This window comes from Arachis ipaensis, chromosome B2, assembly GCF_059453495.1.
Source record: "Arachis ipaensis isolate K30076 ecotype BB chromosome B2, ASM5945349v1, whole genome shotgun sequence".
NCBI classification, from domain to species: Eukaryota; Viridiplantae; Streptophyta; class Magnoliopsida; order Fabales; family Fabaceae; genus Arachis; species Arachis ipaensis.
In genome coordinates this window covers 94,149,304-94,165,787 of record NC_142437.1, presented here as the reverse complement: position 1 = coordinate 94,165,787, position 16,484 = coordinate 94,149,304, and positions in this window count along the sequence as shown.

Sequence of the window (16,484 nt, the reverse complement as noted above, 5' to 3'; positions counted from 1 at the left end):
GTGGTATTTGATGAATTGAGGGTTGTGGAGATCGAATTGATTTTCTGGGCAGAACTGTGGATGGTGTGTGGTTGAGTGACAATGCTCGGTGTAAGGTGAGGGGTGTGGGTTGTGGGTTGTCTACAGTAAGAAGGTGTGGTAGCCACAAGCTTTTGCTCATGCAGTTGGGCTAACGACACCGCGGTGACATATGAGGTTGGTTTGGTTAAGAGTAACTCACATTTCAAATTATCCTGCAAACCAGCCATAAATAGGGAAATTAACCACTCTTCACTTACTCCAGTCACTTGATTGGACAATTCTTCAAACTGCTTCTGATATTCAGCCACCGTAGAAGTTTGTTTCAGCTCCTTAAGAGCTTCTTTAGGGTCATGAAAATGATTTTAGCCAAATTTGATTAACAAAGCATCCAAAAAATTCTCCCAGGTATATTGAATATTATTGTTAATTACTCATCTATACCAAGAATAAGCAGATCCATTAAGATGGAAGGAAAGCATACATGTCCTCATATCATTGGGCACTAAGTATCACTCAAAGTACTCACGAGCTTTGAACACCCATTTCTCCACCCGATCTCCATCAAACAATGGTAGTTCAGGTTTGTATATTTGATTCAATGGCAGATGAGAGCTTAAACCCCAATGGGTTTGGGAACCACGAGAGATTGCTTCTTCATCGGGTTCAGGCTCGACCCATTTCATTTTCAAAGATTCTTTCCACATAGTTTGAATTTCATGCATTGAATTTTCTAACCCATTCATGCGTTCACTGCAGGTTCCAAGCTGCCTAACCATTTCTATAAGACCACGTTGCAATGCAGTAATTTCTGTCTGGTGGGTGAGTTCATTCGAATTAGCCATTCCCTCTCCATGAAAGCACCAAATGATAGACCCAAAATATGTAATGTAGTGAAATTAAATTAAAAAGGAATTGTATTGATGAGATAATAAGTGTATTGATAAGATGAGAAAAAGAAGGATTTAGAAAAGACGATACAGAGAATCTGCCCCTATTCGAGTTGGGTGCTCACTCCAATTCACTCAAGAATCCACTAAATTCTCTAACTAAATTCCTATTACATTTTTCTCAATATAAACTCCTCTAACTAACTTGTCAGGGTGTCAAGGTGATGCAATTTCCACGCTCTTCCTCTTATATCGGTTGAGTACATAATCTTTCATCCAAGTGGGCTTATTCCTGGTCCTAAGAGCAATAGGTTCAGCTTCAATTGACCCAATCTCCAAATCCCCTACTGCTGCAGGGCTGTTCTCATCTTCATTTGGGCTTAGAGAGCTATCAAAAGAAAAGAGTGTTGAACTTGCATTGAAAGACAGGAAAAATAATAGAATTGGAGAAATGATCAAGCTAACTATTTATTAACAAAATATAGTTTGATGATTAATAAATTTAAATATAATTTAATATTTATTAATACACTTTCTGATGTTTGTTCAATTGAGTGTTCATATACTAAATAATTCTTGTTAAGTAATAAAAGTAAATTAGAATTCTTCCAGACTTAAGAAAGTCGAAATTTAAATGAAAACAATCTCGAGGCTAAATTGAGTAATCTGATTACTTCTGAAGCTATCTAGCTACTATAGAAGTGAGATTGTACACTTCAAAAGTTCGATTCTACTTTTACTTGCAAAATTACAGAAATTGAGAAATTACTTACTTTAGAAAAACGTTCATGCTTCTAACGTTTAAATTTAAAGTGTATTCAAGAAGTTAAGTTGTTTGGAGAATCTTTTTCTCTAACTTGGAACTAAATTACATTCTTGTAAATCTGAGACTAAATATCTTAATATATCTATATGTCTGAAAAAGTTTCATAGGCTCAGTCTTCGAATTGTGTTAACAAGTTTAACTTTTCGATTTATACTGTGAGTTTCATACGCATCAGTTTCTCATTATATCTTGATTCGATAGTGATCTCTAATCTTAAGAATGCTTAAGGAAAGAAGATCTAACATTCTTACACTACTAAAAAATTGCTTATTATAGACGTATATTTTTTACAGATTTTATCCCACAGAAATACAAACAGATTTTGTGAGGAAATTTTTGTCGGAAACAAAAAAAAATGAATAAGCATGATTTTACATATGAAAAAAATATGTTGATACTTCTGTCAAAAAATTAGTATTTTTCATGGAAAATTATTACCGACAGAAAATCTGTCTATATTTAAATAATTAAAATGTTATGTTTTAATTAAATTTTATAGACAAAAATTTTGTTTGTAATTTAAAATATTCTATTGAAAATATTGAAATAAGGTTTGGCATTACGCGTGCTCCTCATTTCACACAACACTCCCCGTGCCTCCTCACCATCCCCTCCAAATGCTCCATTGATGGCACCTTTCGGCCTTACACACCGTCGCACTGAAGCTCCGCCACACCCCTTCCCAAATCTCTCCATCACACCCTTTTCTTAATATCTCCGTCGCACTAAAACAAAAATCGCAAGTAACCCCTTCCCTAACATCTCTTCCACGCCGATACCACTCTTCCTCTTCGCTGCTATACTGATACCAGCCTCTCCTCCAGTTTGCCATTTTCCATTGATCTTTTCCGCATCTCATTCAATTCGCCTCCGCTACTCCTCTAAGTAACCCTAATTTTTTGTTATGGATTTTGGTTTTGTTTTGATTTAGTTTTAGTTTTTGGTTCTCATTCTAATTTTTTTCTTGCTTCTTTTCTAATTTCTGGTTCTATTCTAATCCCACCACTTTCATTCCCCAGATTCCATTGGCAAGGTTGGCAGCATTCCTTCTCTTTCTTTCTTTTTCTCCTGTTTCATCTATTGTTGTTGTTGTTGTTGTTGTTGTTGTTGTTGTTGTTTTCTAAAGTGATTTTGAATTTTTGATATACTTTCTGCTTTGGTTCTAAAAAAAACCATGGTTATTAGAGGAGAATCTTGACTTTGGAATTTGGATCATCGAATGTTTAAAATGCAATTTTCGTCATTGTTAGTTATTGATGTTATTTTTGTTAGTTGGATTTATCTTTAATTCTATTTTAGTTCTAGTTAAAATGTTTTTCTCACTTAACTTGTATCTAAAATATCGATTTAGATTTATTGATGCTGAGTTTGAATTTGTTGAACCTATTCAAGTAGCTAGGGATTCGTGTTTTAATTTTACAATTTAGTAGCTATTGCTAATTGTAAGCATTTGGTGTAGTCTCCTGCATAAGACACTGATTGATGCTTACAAATGGTTCTTTTTCATAATAGGTTGTTGAAATTTTAACCTCCAAGACCAATAAGCACAGTCATGCTAAGTGCCACTTTGTTGGAATTGATATTTTCACTGTTTTAATATAAAATTCAACTTAAGAATCTGAGTCATCATGGAGTTAATTATTTTTAAATTCGGCTATCACTTATCTAATATGTCATAATATTAATTTCGGGTTAATTTTTCTGAATCCAGGAATATGCTAAACTTATGCATGAATTTATGAGTGCTGTCAAGCAAAATTACAGGGAGAAAGTCCCCATTCAGGTATTAGGCAAGATGACAAGCCATTTTTTTTATTGGATGTGAAGTGCTTACTAACTTGTCCTTTTTTTAATAAATTTGTTATAGTTTGAAGACTTCGCAAACCACAATGCTTTTGATCTACTTGAAAAATATAGATCTACCCATCTTGTTTTCAATGATGATATTCAAGTAAGGAATACCAATTATCAATACTTCATTCCTATACTTTGGTAACTATGGTATATCCAGCTCTGAAACTGTATCGACACTGTTCCAGTGTACAACATTCGTGGTGTTTGCTGGACTAGTTGCAGCTCTGAAATTGGTTAGGGAAAACTTGGCTGAGCACAGATTCTTATTCCTTGGTGCTGGAGAGGTAGGTTCATATATTTTATTTTCTTTACTAGGATAAAAATTGTTCTAAACTTTGAATTCATTTTTTCAATTGAATGAATTTGATTGTTGACTTTTATACAAAGATCATCACAATCTGGTCCTGTGCTCACACCTGCTGAAGTTTTAATTGCAATACATAGAATTGATCCAAAAAGAAATAGAATTCCCATATGAATTCTACATATTTTACTAATCATGGTTAGTCATTATGCATTCAATTGACAATTGCACGTTGAGGAACAGTCCAAGGATTTAGCAAATCGGACTTGTCGGGTTGGCTTGATAACAGACAGATGAGACTCATCAGCCATAGGACATGCATGCATCATGTTCATATTACTTGAATTACGTGTTTGTGCATTAACTGGGTGTGCTGAAGTGTATTTGCTATGTTAAATGTATATTTGTTACCTGCAGTACTTGTAACTTTCTTGTGCTTGCCTTTATCTGCTTATTTGCTTATGATATGTTGTCGGAGATAGAAGTATGGAGGAAAGGTAGTAAGACTTAGGTTCAAGATTAAGTTAAGATAGGCTTAGTTACTCTTAGAAAATCATCTTTTATGGCTTCTGACCAATACTTTAAGCTTTATAATCTGAGTGTCGGCATTCTAGGATTGCCTCTGGCATTCCCAGGACCTTATATCTTATATGTGTGGCACCTTTACCATGCTGTGAACCTCTGGTTCTCACCCCATACTATGTTGTTGTTTTTCAGATGTAGGTCGAGAGACACCTCCTAAGGCGTCTGAGCTTCTGAAGCGAAGTGGGTATCGGGTTACTTTTTGGATTGTATAGTCATGTATATATATGTACTTAGTTTTCTCTCTGCATGACTTGTTCCTTTTGACCCTCTTAGAGGCTTATGGAGAGACAGGATTTTGTTTATGTAAATTTGAGTTTTGGATATGTATATAAATGTGTAAATATTCTCCGTCTATCCTTGACTTTGCTGGTTGAGTTAGGAGTGTAAGGTCCCACATCGGTTGGGGAGGAGAACAAAGCATGCCTTATAAGGGTGTGGATACCTCTTCCTAGCATGACGCGTTTTGACGAGTGAGTGTGGGGGGCTTCGGCTATCATCCCTATCGTTAAAGGCAAAACCGTAAGGCCTTGTGTGCCAAAGCGGACAATATCGTGCTAGCGGGTGGTCTAGGCTGTTACAGATGGTATCAGAGCCGGAGCCCGGATCGATGTGCCAGCGAGGGTGCTGGGCTCCCTTAGGGAGGTGGATTATAAGGTCCCATATCGGTTGGGGAGGAGAACAAAGCATGCCTTATAAGGGTGTGGATACCTCTCCCTAGCATGACGCATTTTGACGAGTGAGTGTGGGGGCTTCGGCTATCATCACTATCGTTAAAGGCAAAACCGTGAGGCGTTGTGTGCCAAAACGAACAATATCGTGCTAGCGGGTGGTCTGGGCTGTTACAAGGAGCTTGTTATTTTGTATCTTTGGCCCTCTATTCTTACTTTTATTATCTTATACGTGATAGCTATAGTTTTCTTAGTACGCAAGTTAACTCGTTTTCTGAGCATTGCGCTTTTGTTTCGCAATTTTTATTTCATCTGTTCTTCAAGGCTCCTAGTTTATTATATTCTTTTTGCTTTTATATGTACACATTTTATTTTAGAGGTCGTAATACCACACCACCTCTGTTTTATGGCTTAAGTGTAAAGCTCCGTGTGGTAGGGTGTTACATTATGGTATTAGAGTAGTTCGTTCCTATAGAGCCTAAAAGACGGACTGACTATGCTTCTGTGCATTCTCTGTATATGTGTTTATGTGCTATTAGGATATCTAACTGATATATATGGCATAAACATTTGTGAGCATGCATTTGGAAATTAAAGCATTAGACCTGCGATATTGAGACTGATCAACTTAATATCACTTGTTTGGTGTGTATAGGGACCAGATGTCGACTCGTGGACGCGGTCGCAGGCGAGGTAGAAGTAGGATAGGCACTGTTAATTCTGGCCTGGCAGGGAATGATCCAGTAGACTTTATGGCTGCCTTGGAAAATATAGCTACAGCTATGCAGGCAACAGCCGAGGCACTGGGAACCTCAAATCCCACTGAAGCAGACAATTGGATTCAGGCGTTGGAACGGGCACTGCAGGCTCAATAGGTCCCTGAGGAGCAATGGGTTAAGTTTGAAACTTATCAGCTGCATGGCGAGGCTCAGTATTGGTGGCAAGGAACATGATGTATCCTGCAGCCAGATGACGCTATGATTCCTTGGGAGGTCTTCCGAACAGAGTTTTATAAGAAATAATTTCCTAATTCAGTCAGAAACGCCAAGGAACTTGAATTGATGTAATTAAAGCAAGGTCAAATGACTGTTACTAAATATACCAGCAAGTTTGAGGAGTTATGTCGCTTTTCTCGTATCTGTCAAGGTGCACCTGAAGATTTTGCTGAGTGAAAATATATTAAGTATGAGGGAGATCTTCGGAGCGATATTCTGAGCTTTTTTGCACCAATGGAGATCAGAGTGTTTTCTGAATGTGTGAATAAGAGTAGAGTGGCTGAGGAATGTATGAGAAAGGCAGCAGCAGAGAAAGGAAGTTTGAGGGTGCCTTTTCAAAGGACTTCAGGAAGAAACTTTGCTCCGAGAGGTAGGAATTTCAAGCGTGGAGGCTTTGTTCCACAGCAGAATCAAGGCCAGAGTAATTACAGAAGGCCGAATACTAATGTTAATCAAGGAAGAAGGTTTGGAAAGCAGCTACAACAGGATTTGAGTTGTTAGAGGTGCGAAAAGTATCATCCTGGAGTTCCGTACAGATCAGGACTTGGGGTATGCTATTTTTGTGGACAGTCCGGGAACTTGGCCAGTAATTGTCCGGAGAAGAAGTATGAGACTGGTAGGGTACAATAGCCAGGGAGAGTGTACACCACTTATGCAGCAGGTGCTGAGGGATCTGAGACACTGATTAGAGGTAACTGTGAAATGGCTGGTAAAATTTTAAATGCTTTATTTGATTCAGGAGTGACTCATTCATTTATTGCATTTGAAAAGGCTAATGATTTAGGATTGAGGATGATGGTTTTAGGTTATGATTTGAAAGTGCATAATGCTACTCATGAAGCTATGGTGACTAGGTTAGGATGTCCACAAGTTCCATTTAGAGTACAACAACGTGAATTTGTGCATGATTTGATTTGTTTGCCGATGACTGGTCTTAATCTCATCTTGGGATTGGATTAGTTATCTAAGAATCATATTTTGCTTGATTGTTCTGAGAAGTCAGTACATTTTATGCCGGAAGGGTTAAAAGCGCCAATTGTGGTGAATAGTTACTATTTGAACTCTATGGTAGTAAATTGTTCTGGAACTAAGTGTTAGGGTATTATGCTATTAGAGTATCAGGTGATGATTAGAGTTTAGAGCAGATTCCGGTTGTATGTGAATTTCCAGATGTGTTTCTGGAGGATATTAATGAATTTCCACCTAACCGGAAGGTTGAATTCGTAATTGAGTTGGGGCTTGGAGCCGGTCCAATTTTGAGTATTCCTTACAAGATGTCACCTCTAGAAATGGCTGAATTGAAAGCTCAGCTGGAATATTTATTGGGAAAGCATTTTATTCGACCAAGTGTTTCTCCGTGGGGAGCGCCAATGTTATTGGTAAAGAAGAAGGACGGGAGTATGCGCTTGTGTGTCGATTATTGGCAACTGAATAAGATTACTGTGAAGAATAAATATCCATTACCTAGAATCGATGACCTAATAGACCAGTTACAGGGTGCCGGTGTATTCTCTAAGATTGATTTGCAATCCGGGTATCATCAGATAAGGGTTAGAGGTGAAGATATTCCAAAAACTGCTTTTAGAACACGTTATGGTCATCATGGGTATACGGTGATGTCTTTCGGGTTAACCAATGCTCCGGCAGTATTCATGGATTATATGAACATGATTTTCCGGCCGTACCTGGACAAGTTTGTTATCGTCTTTATTGATGATATTCTTATTTACTCTAAGACGGAAGAAGAGTATACTGATCACTTGCGAACTGTGCTACAAATTTTGAAAGATAAGAAGTTATATGCTAAGTTATCTAAATACGAGTTCTGGAAGAGTGTGGTAAAATTTCTCGGTCACGTAGTGAGCAAGCAGGGAATGGCTGTGGATCCTGCTAAGGTAAAAGCAGTGATGAATTGGGAGCGGCCAACTTCAATGATAGAGATAAGGAGTTTCCTAGGTTTGGCAGGGTATTATCGAAGATTCATTAAGGGATTTTCACAACGTGCCTTACCTTTAACTAAGTTGACTAGGAAGGATACGTCTTTTGTCTGGACTTCGGAGTGCAATGAGTGTTTTCAAGCATTGAAGCAAAGGTTGACTACTGCACCCGTGTTGGTATTGCCTGAGCCAAGTGAACCGTTTAAAGTATACTGTGATGCATCATTGAAGGGTTTGGGGTGCGCATTGATGCAGCACCGAAATGTTGTAGCGTATGCCTCACGGCAATTAAGGCCGCATGAGATGAACTATCCGAATCATGACTTAGAACTTGCTGCTGTTGTGTTTGCTCTGAAAATCTGGAGGCATTATCTTTACGGCATTAAGTTTCATGTTTTCTCAGACCATAAGAGTTTGAAGTATCTCTTTGAGCAGAAAGAGTTGAATATGCGTCAGAGGAGATGGATGGAGCTTCTAAAAGACTATGATTTTGAATTGAATTACCATCCAGGAAAAGTGAACATTGTGGTGCACGTCTTAAGTCGGAAATCTTTATATGCAATTTGGATGATGCTACGAGAAGAAGAGTTACTAAAGACATTTCAAGGTTTGAAACTGGGAGTTAGGGAAGAATCCAGAATTCTGTGTTTGAGTCAGTTGCAAATTTCAAGTGATTTTAAATCAGAACTTCTGAAGACTCATCAAGATGGTGAAGCGTTACGTAAAGTATTGCCAGCAATTGAGCAAGGAAAACAGTGGAGAGTGTCAGAAGGTAAGGATGGTTTATGGAGGTTCAAGAACTGAATTATTGTGCCAGATGTCAGAGACCTGCAACAAAATATCTTGAAGGAAGCTCATAAGAGCGGGTTTTCAATCCATCCAAGAAGTACTAAAACGTATCAAGATCTGAAATCGATGTTCTGGTGGCCAGGAATGAAGAATGATGTGGTATTGCATGTATCTAAATGTTTAACATGTCAGAAAGTTAAAATTGAGCATCAGAGACCATCGGGAACCCTTCAACCTTTAGAGATTCTACAATGGAAATGCGAGAGTATTGCAATAGATTTCGTGACAGGTTTGCCTAGGACTCGGACTGGTTATGACGCTATTTAGGTAGTTGTGGATCGACTAACAAAATCAGCTCACTTTCTCCCCATCAGGATAAATTACACAATGGAAGAATCGGCTCGAATGTACATCAAAGAGATTGTCAGATTGCATGGCGTGCCTTCTACCATTATATCTGACAGAAATCCTCGTTTCACATCAAGGTTCTGGGGAGCCTTTCAGCATGCATTTGGGACTCAGTTAAGTTTGAGTGCTGCATATCACCCTCAAACAGATGGTCAATCAGAGAGAACTATCCAGACCTTGGAGGATATGCTAAGAGCTTGTGTTTTGGACTAGCCGACGAGCTGGGATTGGTATATGCCACTAGTGGAGTTTGCTTATAATAATAGCTACTATGCGACCATCAAAATGGCTCCATATGAGGCTCTGTATGGAAGGAAATATCAATATTCGCTATGTTGGTATGAAACTGGAGAAAGAAGTTTATTAGGGCCTGAGATGATAGCTGAAACTATTGAGCAGATAAAGAAGATTCATAACCGAATGCTTATAGCCCAAAGCCGTCAGAAGAGCTATGCTGATCAAAGACGAAAGCCTTTGAAGTTTAAAGAAGGGGAGCATGTCTTTCTGAAGGTTACACCAACCACTGGAGTGGGAAGAGCTATTAAGACTAAGAAACTGAATCCCCGTTATATAGGACCGTTTGAGATTCTGAAAAGAATTGGGCCGGTAGTTTATAGAATCGCTTTACCGCTGTATCTTTCAAACTTGTACGATGTATTTCATGTATCACAGCTTTGAAAGTAGACTCCTGACGCAAGTCATGTTTTGGAATCGGAACTGATTCATGTAAGAGAAGACCTAACACTTCCAGTAATCCCGGTGAGAATTGACGACACTAGTGTTAAACGATTGCGCGGGAAGGAAGTATCACTGGTAAAAGTAGCTTGGAGTCGAGCTGGTATTGAGGAACACACTTGGGAACTCGAATCAGATATGCGAAAAGACTACCCACATCTCTTTTCAGGTAACTAAATTTGAATTTTGAGGGCAAAATTCTTTGTTAGGTGGGTAGGATGTAAACCCCGTTAAATTAGTAAATAATTAGCTAATAAATTAATTTTTAACAATGAAAATTAGAAATATGAATATTATATTAAATTAGAATAGAGCTCATCAAAACGAAAATTTTGACACTAATTTCAAGAAATTCGGCCTAAGATTGGACCGAACGAGCTAAACCGGTTAAACCGGACCCAAATTGGACCTGTGGTCCAACCGGCTCAGCACACTTAAATGACCCACAGCTTCTTCCTCCCCACATTTCAGCAAGAACACGCCGAAGCCATACAGGGGAGAGAAGAAGGAAATTTCCCTAACCTTACGTTAACTTTAAATCACCGTATCTCCTCCGTCCGAGCTCCGATCACCATACCGTTTGCGGCCACGCAACCACCACGTCGAGCTCTACGATTCTACCGGAACAATTTTATAGGTAACTCCCTTTATTACTCCCATCCACTCCTTCCCCTAATTTTCAAAAATTATGTGGAGGTATTGAATTTCTTTGCTTTTTGATGTTTTAGGATCCAATTAGCTTGAGAAAAACGTTCACTCTTGCTTATATGAAGCTTGGGTAAGGTGAGGATACCATAATTTCCATTTAATTTTCTTTTATCTGTGCTTTGGGTATTAAATTGGGTGTTTGTGTGTTATTGATATGTATTAGGTTGTGAATAAATAATTGGAGTTTGAAATTGTGGATATTGGAACTTGGAGGAAGCTGTTTTGTTGAACTTTTGGGGGATGTGTTTATTTTAGTAAGTTGCCTTGGACAATACGCAAAAAATCGGCCAAGACATGGTTTAGGTTTCTTGCATTTAATATATAATGTTCTGTGAAAACTTAGGCTAGATGACCGTAGGATAGGTTGGAATGCATGTGTATATTTATTGTTTAGTATCTTGTTGAGAAACATATTTGGTTTGGTACTTGTTGATTAGTTGATAATTTGGTGAATTGTTGACTTGAGGTATGATTATGGTGGTGGTTGTTGTGATGATAAGGAAGGGCATATTGTGTTATAAGCCTAGGATTTGTAAACTATGATTTTTGGTTGGTTTTGGTTGATGGATTTGAATAATGTATGTGTATTATTGTTGATTTGAGGTACATTTATTGTGGTGATTGTTGTGTTGATGAGAAAGGGCATATTGTATTGATAAATGCAGGTTTGGTGATGAAAGGGATAAAGTTTTTGAATGAAAATGAGGTTTGTGAGGTTTTGCAAAATTTTGGTTTTGGGCCAAATTTCGGCGAGCTATAACTTGGCCTCCGGACCCCCAAATGGTTTCAAACTTATTTTGATAAAAAATTGGGTTCGTGAAGTTTATGCCGTTCAAAGAACGGATAAAAAACGATTTAAAATGATTAAGTTATGCTCGACGGAAGTTTTGGTCTGGAATAGGCAATTCTGCACTTTTCTACTGAATCATTTTTCTGGAAAACGTACGCCCATACGTACGCGTGGCAAAGAATTTTTGACTGTGCGAACGCGAGTGGTCCTATGCGTACGCGTAATGAGCTAGCAAGTATGTCCACGCGTACGCATGGCCCATGCGTACGCGTGACATAAAGTATTCACCTTTGCGTACGCATGACAAGGAGATGCGCGCGCGAGCTACCTTTTTACACTCCCACGCGTACGCGTGGCCCCTATTCCAGCAAACATGGTTTTCTGAGTTTTAAACCCTATTTCAAACTTCTAAACTTTTATTTTCATTCTTCTAATCATAAATAACAGTATTAAGTTTGATAATCAAGTGAAGTTAGCAAATGGGGATAACTTGGAGGTGAAGTAAAGCTGAAAAAGTGATTAATTGACAATGAAATGTTATGAATGATTATGTATGATATTTGGCTTGAATAATCAAATGATCTGAGATACGAGATTCCCTGGGTAAAGTACCATGGCTTGCTACCACGAGTACCAGGTCGAAAACTCGATACTCTATTGACCCTACGATGTAAGGGTGACCGGGCACTTATAAATTCACGGGAATGTTACCCCCATTGAGCAATATTGATTATTTGAGAAAAAGCTATGCATAGACTCTTGGGGATACACGTCGAGGTACAGTCCAAGGGTTTAGCAAACCGGACTTGTCGGGTTGGCTTGATAATCGACAGATGAGACTCATCAGCCATAGGACATGCATGCATCATGTGCATATTACTTGAATTACTACTTTGTGCATTAACTGGGTGTGCCTAAGTGTATTTGCTATGTTAAATGTATATTTGTTACCTGCAGTACTTGTAACTTTCTTGTGCTTGCCTTTATCTGCTTATTTGCTTATGATATGTTGTCGGAGATAGAGGTATGGAGGAAAGGCAGTAAGACTTAGGTTCAAGATTAAGTTAATATAGGCTTAGTTACTCTTAGAAAATCACCTTTTATGGCTTCTAACCAATACTTTAAGCTTTATAATCTGAGTGTCGGTATTCTAGGATTGCCTCTGGCATTCCCAGGACCTTATATCTTATATGTGTGGCACCTTTACCATGCTGTGAACCTCTGGTTCTCACCCCATACTATGTTGTTGTTTTTCAGATGCAGGTCGAGAGGCACCTCCTTAGGCGTCTGAGCTTCTGAAGCGAAATAGTTATCGGGTTACTTTTTGGATTGTATAGTCATGTATATATATGTACTTAGTTTTCTCTCCGCATAACTTGTTCCTTTTGACCCTCTTAGAGGCTTATGGAGAGACAGGATTTTGTTTATGTAAATTTGAGTTTTGGATATGTATATAAATGTGTAAATATTCTCCGGCCAACCTTGACTTCGCGGGTTGAGTTAAGAGCTTGTTATTTTGTATCTTTGACTCTCTATTCTTACTTTTATTATCTTATACGAGATAGCTATAGTTTTCTTAGTACGCAAGTTAACTCGTTTTCTGAGCATTGCACTTTTGTTTCGCGATTTTTGTTTCATCTGTTCTTCAAGGCTCCTAGTTTATTATATTCTTTCTGCTATTATATGTACACATTTTATTTTAGAGGTCGTAATACCACACCACCTCTGTTTTACGGCTTAAGTGTAAAGTTCCGTATGGTAGAGTGTTACATGCAATGGCTAGCTTAGGTGAAAAATTGCAATTTGGATTCAATACGGTCCCTTCCTCTTTATTTAACTCTAACATTCTTTGGTCCCTCCCAAACATGATGGGTCAACAGCCTCTTCGATGCTACTAACTTCTTCTTCTTTATCTATATTTTGTGATTTGGTTTAACGGTGATTCCATCATATCATGATGGGTCAATAGCCTCTTCGATACTACTAACTTCTTCTTCTTTATCATCTATTTTTTGTGATTTGGTTTAATGGTGATTCCATTTTACAGGTATACCAAGGATTTAGAACTGGAAGTGATGGAAACTTTCATTTGCTACTTCATGAGTTCTTTTCATATGAATAATCATCAATATAAATTTTGTCATGAAATGAAAAACAGTAAAAATGTTTCATGAAATTGTGATGTCAATGTTACCTCATTTACTCTATTTCTCAAACCCTGAACATCCCTTCGACATTTCACCACAAACTTATCTACAACCTCCTTGAATTACTTCATTTTTACTATCTTAGCTTCGTAAAACCTATCCCTCTTTTTACGCAACTCCTCAAGCTCATTCACCTCGTTCTGAATAAACCTAAAGTGCCAAAAAAATCAGCTCCAATTCCAATTCCAGAAGAACAATTAACGAAGGTGGCATTAACTTAAAAAGTTGGGAGAAAGAACCGTATTTGGTTTCGAGGTTGTGATTTTGAGAAGTGAGAGAGAGAAGGTTGAAGTTCTGGGAAGCAATTTTGTGATCGAGAAAGAAGCATCTCTGTTTGGTGGCTCTGATGTTGGCGAGTTTGGAAGCCAAAACGCAAGACTTATTTTCTTGCAACTCTTTCTCCACCTGCACTGAACAAGAGCTTGATTGCGCTGAGTTTTTTTTTGGATGCATAAAAGATATTTGAAATTTCAAATAAGAATGGTGGAGTTGTTCCTGGAATGCAGATGGAAGCCCCATTATTGCTAGTTTTAAAGAAAGATAGAAAGAAAGAAGAAGAAGCCCAACGGAAGAAGAAGAAGAAGAAGGAAGTATCGTTTACAAGATTCGAGAGGGATCAAAGAATGTTAGGGTTAAATAGAGAGGAAGGAACCAAATTGGATTCAATTTCACAATTTTGTTAACTAAATTAGCTATTACACATTTATATAGCGTGACACATGATAACCACGTCAGCATTGAAACCGTTGAGTCATTACAGAAAAGATGCTCATTACTCAAAGACTACTATAATATTCAAAGCTCAATCTGAGGGACCATTATGATAAAATTAAAATTTCGAAGACTAAATTGAATAATTTCATAAATATCATAGGCTATTAAAATTTACTCAAGATATTTATGAGTTTGGTACTTTGGTATCAATAATTTAAGAAAATTTGTTTTTTAGTCTTATATACAAAAGTATAGAGAACTTTTTTTTAATAGTAAATAATTAAATATGCTCTTACCTTCTTAAAAAGAGAAGCAAATAGTGCATTATATTAAATTTTACCATATATAGACAACAAACTCTAAATCTTAATACTTATAAAAATCATGGGTTTACCAAACATTTTTATTTTTTATATTTCACCAAAACACAATAAGAGCGGAACCCAATATGAGGGCAACACAAGAAACCCAAGTCTTGTTTCCCATTATTACTCTTTACTCTTCATTGCAAAAGTGGTTTTTCAAAGTCATTTTTCTCTTCTCTCTTCTTCAATTCTATGGTTGTTTTTTTCCTTAACGGAGAAAGAGAAAGAAATTAAATCAAATACAGAGAATTAATGAGAAGAGCAGAGGATATCTTCATTGAACCGCTTTATCCATATAAAAAAGAACCAAAAAAGAAAAAGAAAAAAAGGGGGTCTTAGTTAGGACTTAGAAAAAAGTCATACATAAGGCACAACAATGATGAGAGAGAAAGTAGAAGAAGGAGAGAATAAGAGATATAAATATATTAAACAAACAGCATAAATTATTAAAATAGTATTTAAAAATTTATATTATTAATAAATATAATTTTAAATAGGATGAAGATCTTCTAGAATAAAAATATAGTGAAATTACAAAATGAGAAGTTAATTATATTTAAATTAAAATGATGAGACTCACATATAGAAATTATAAATTTAATGATAATTAATTTTTTATTTTATCACTTTACTAAATTTTTTTATTTTAGAAGATCTAACTTATTTTAAATGATATGAATAATAAATAAGTTTGCAAATTTTTTAAAATGCCTATATACTTTTATATTAAATTGTTTTTAAATTTAATTATTTTATTATTCTTTATAATTTTATCAAATTTTTAATTATATATTTATAGTTTAAAAATGTATAATTAAGTTTCTATATTATTAAAATAAAACTTTTAATTATATATATTTTTTAATTATTTTTTGTTAAAAATATAATTTTATTTTGAAATATTTGTTTTTATGTTTGATGTAAAATAAATTATAAAATATTTCAAAAAATAAATATTTTAGAATTATTGCATGTGTTTTCCTCAAAAATAACAAATAATGTAAATCTAATTATAAATTTTTATCTAATATAAATGCCTAATTTTAATATTTTAAACTGTAAATATCTAATTAAAATTTTGGTGAAACTATAAGAACTAATAGAATAATTAATAACAAACTACTAAAATAGTATCCGAAAGTTCACATTGCTGATAAAAATAATTCCAAAAGATTCTAACAATAAATCTCCTAAAAATTTAAAAAATGCGACAAAAAACTATATATTAAATATATATTTTACAAAAAAGATTTTAGAGATCATATTTTAATGAATTTTTTGTAAACATTATTAAAAAAGATAAAATCTTTTTATTTTTAAAATTTGATAATTTTATGTAAATTCAAATTTTTTAAAATTTTTTATTGTGAATGACTATATTTTTTTGAAAACTAAAAAATATTCTAGAGATTAATTTTAGTCTGAATTTTTTATGTATTTATTAAATATTTATTAAAAAAATTCATGTATTTATTAAATATTTATTTAAATATTACCACAAAAATTCAGATCAAATAGATAAGTTATTTACTAAATACAAAATTTTTTTATTATTTATAAAAAATATAATATTTATTTATTATTTTTGTCGTATTTTCAAATCATTTAAAAATTGTTTAATCGATAATATTTTAGATATTTTTTTATCACCACTTAAATTTTTCAGATACCCTTACAAAAAAAATTTCAGA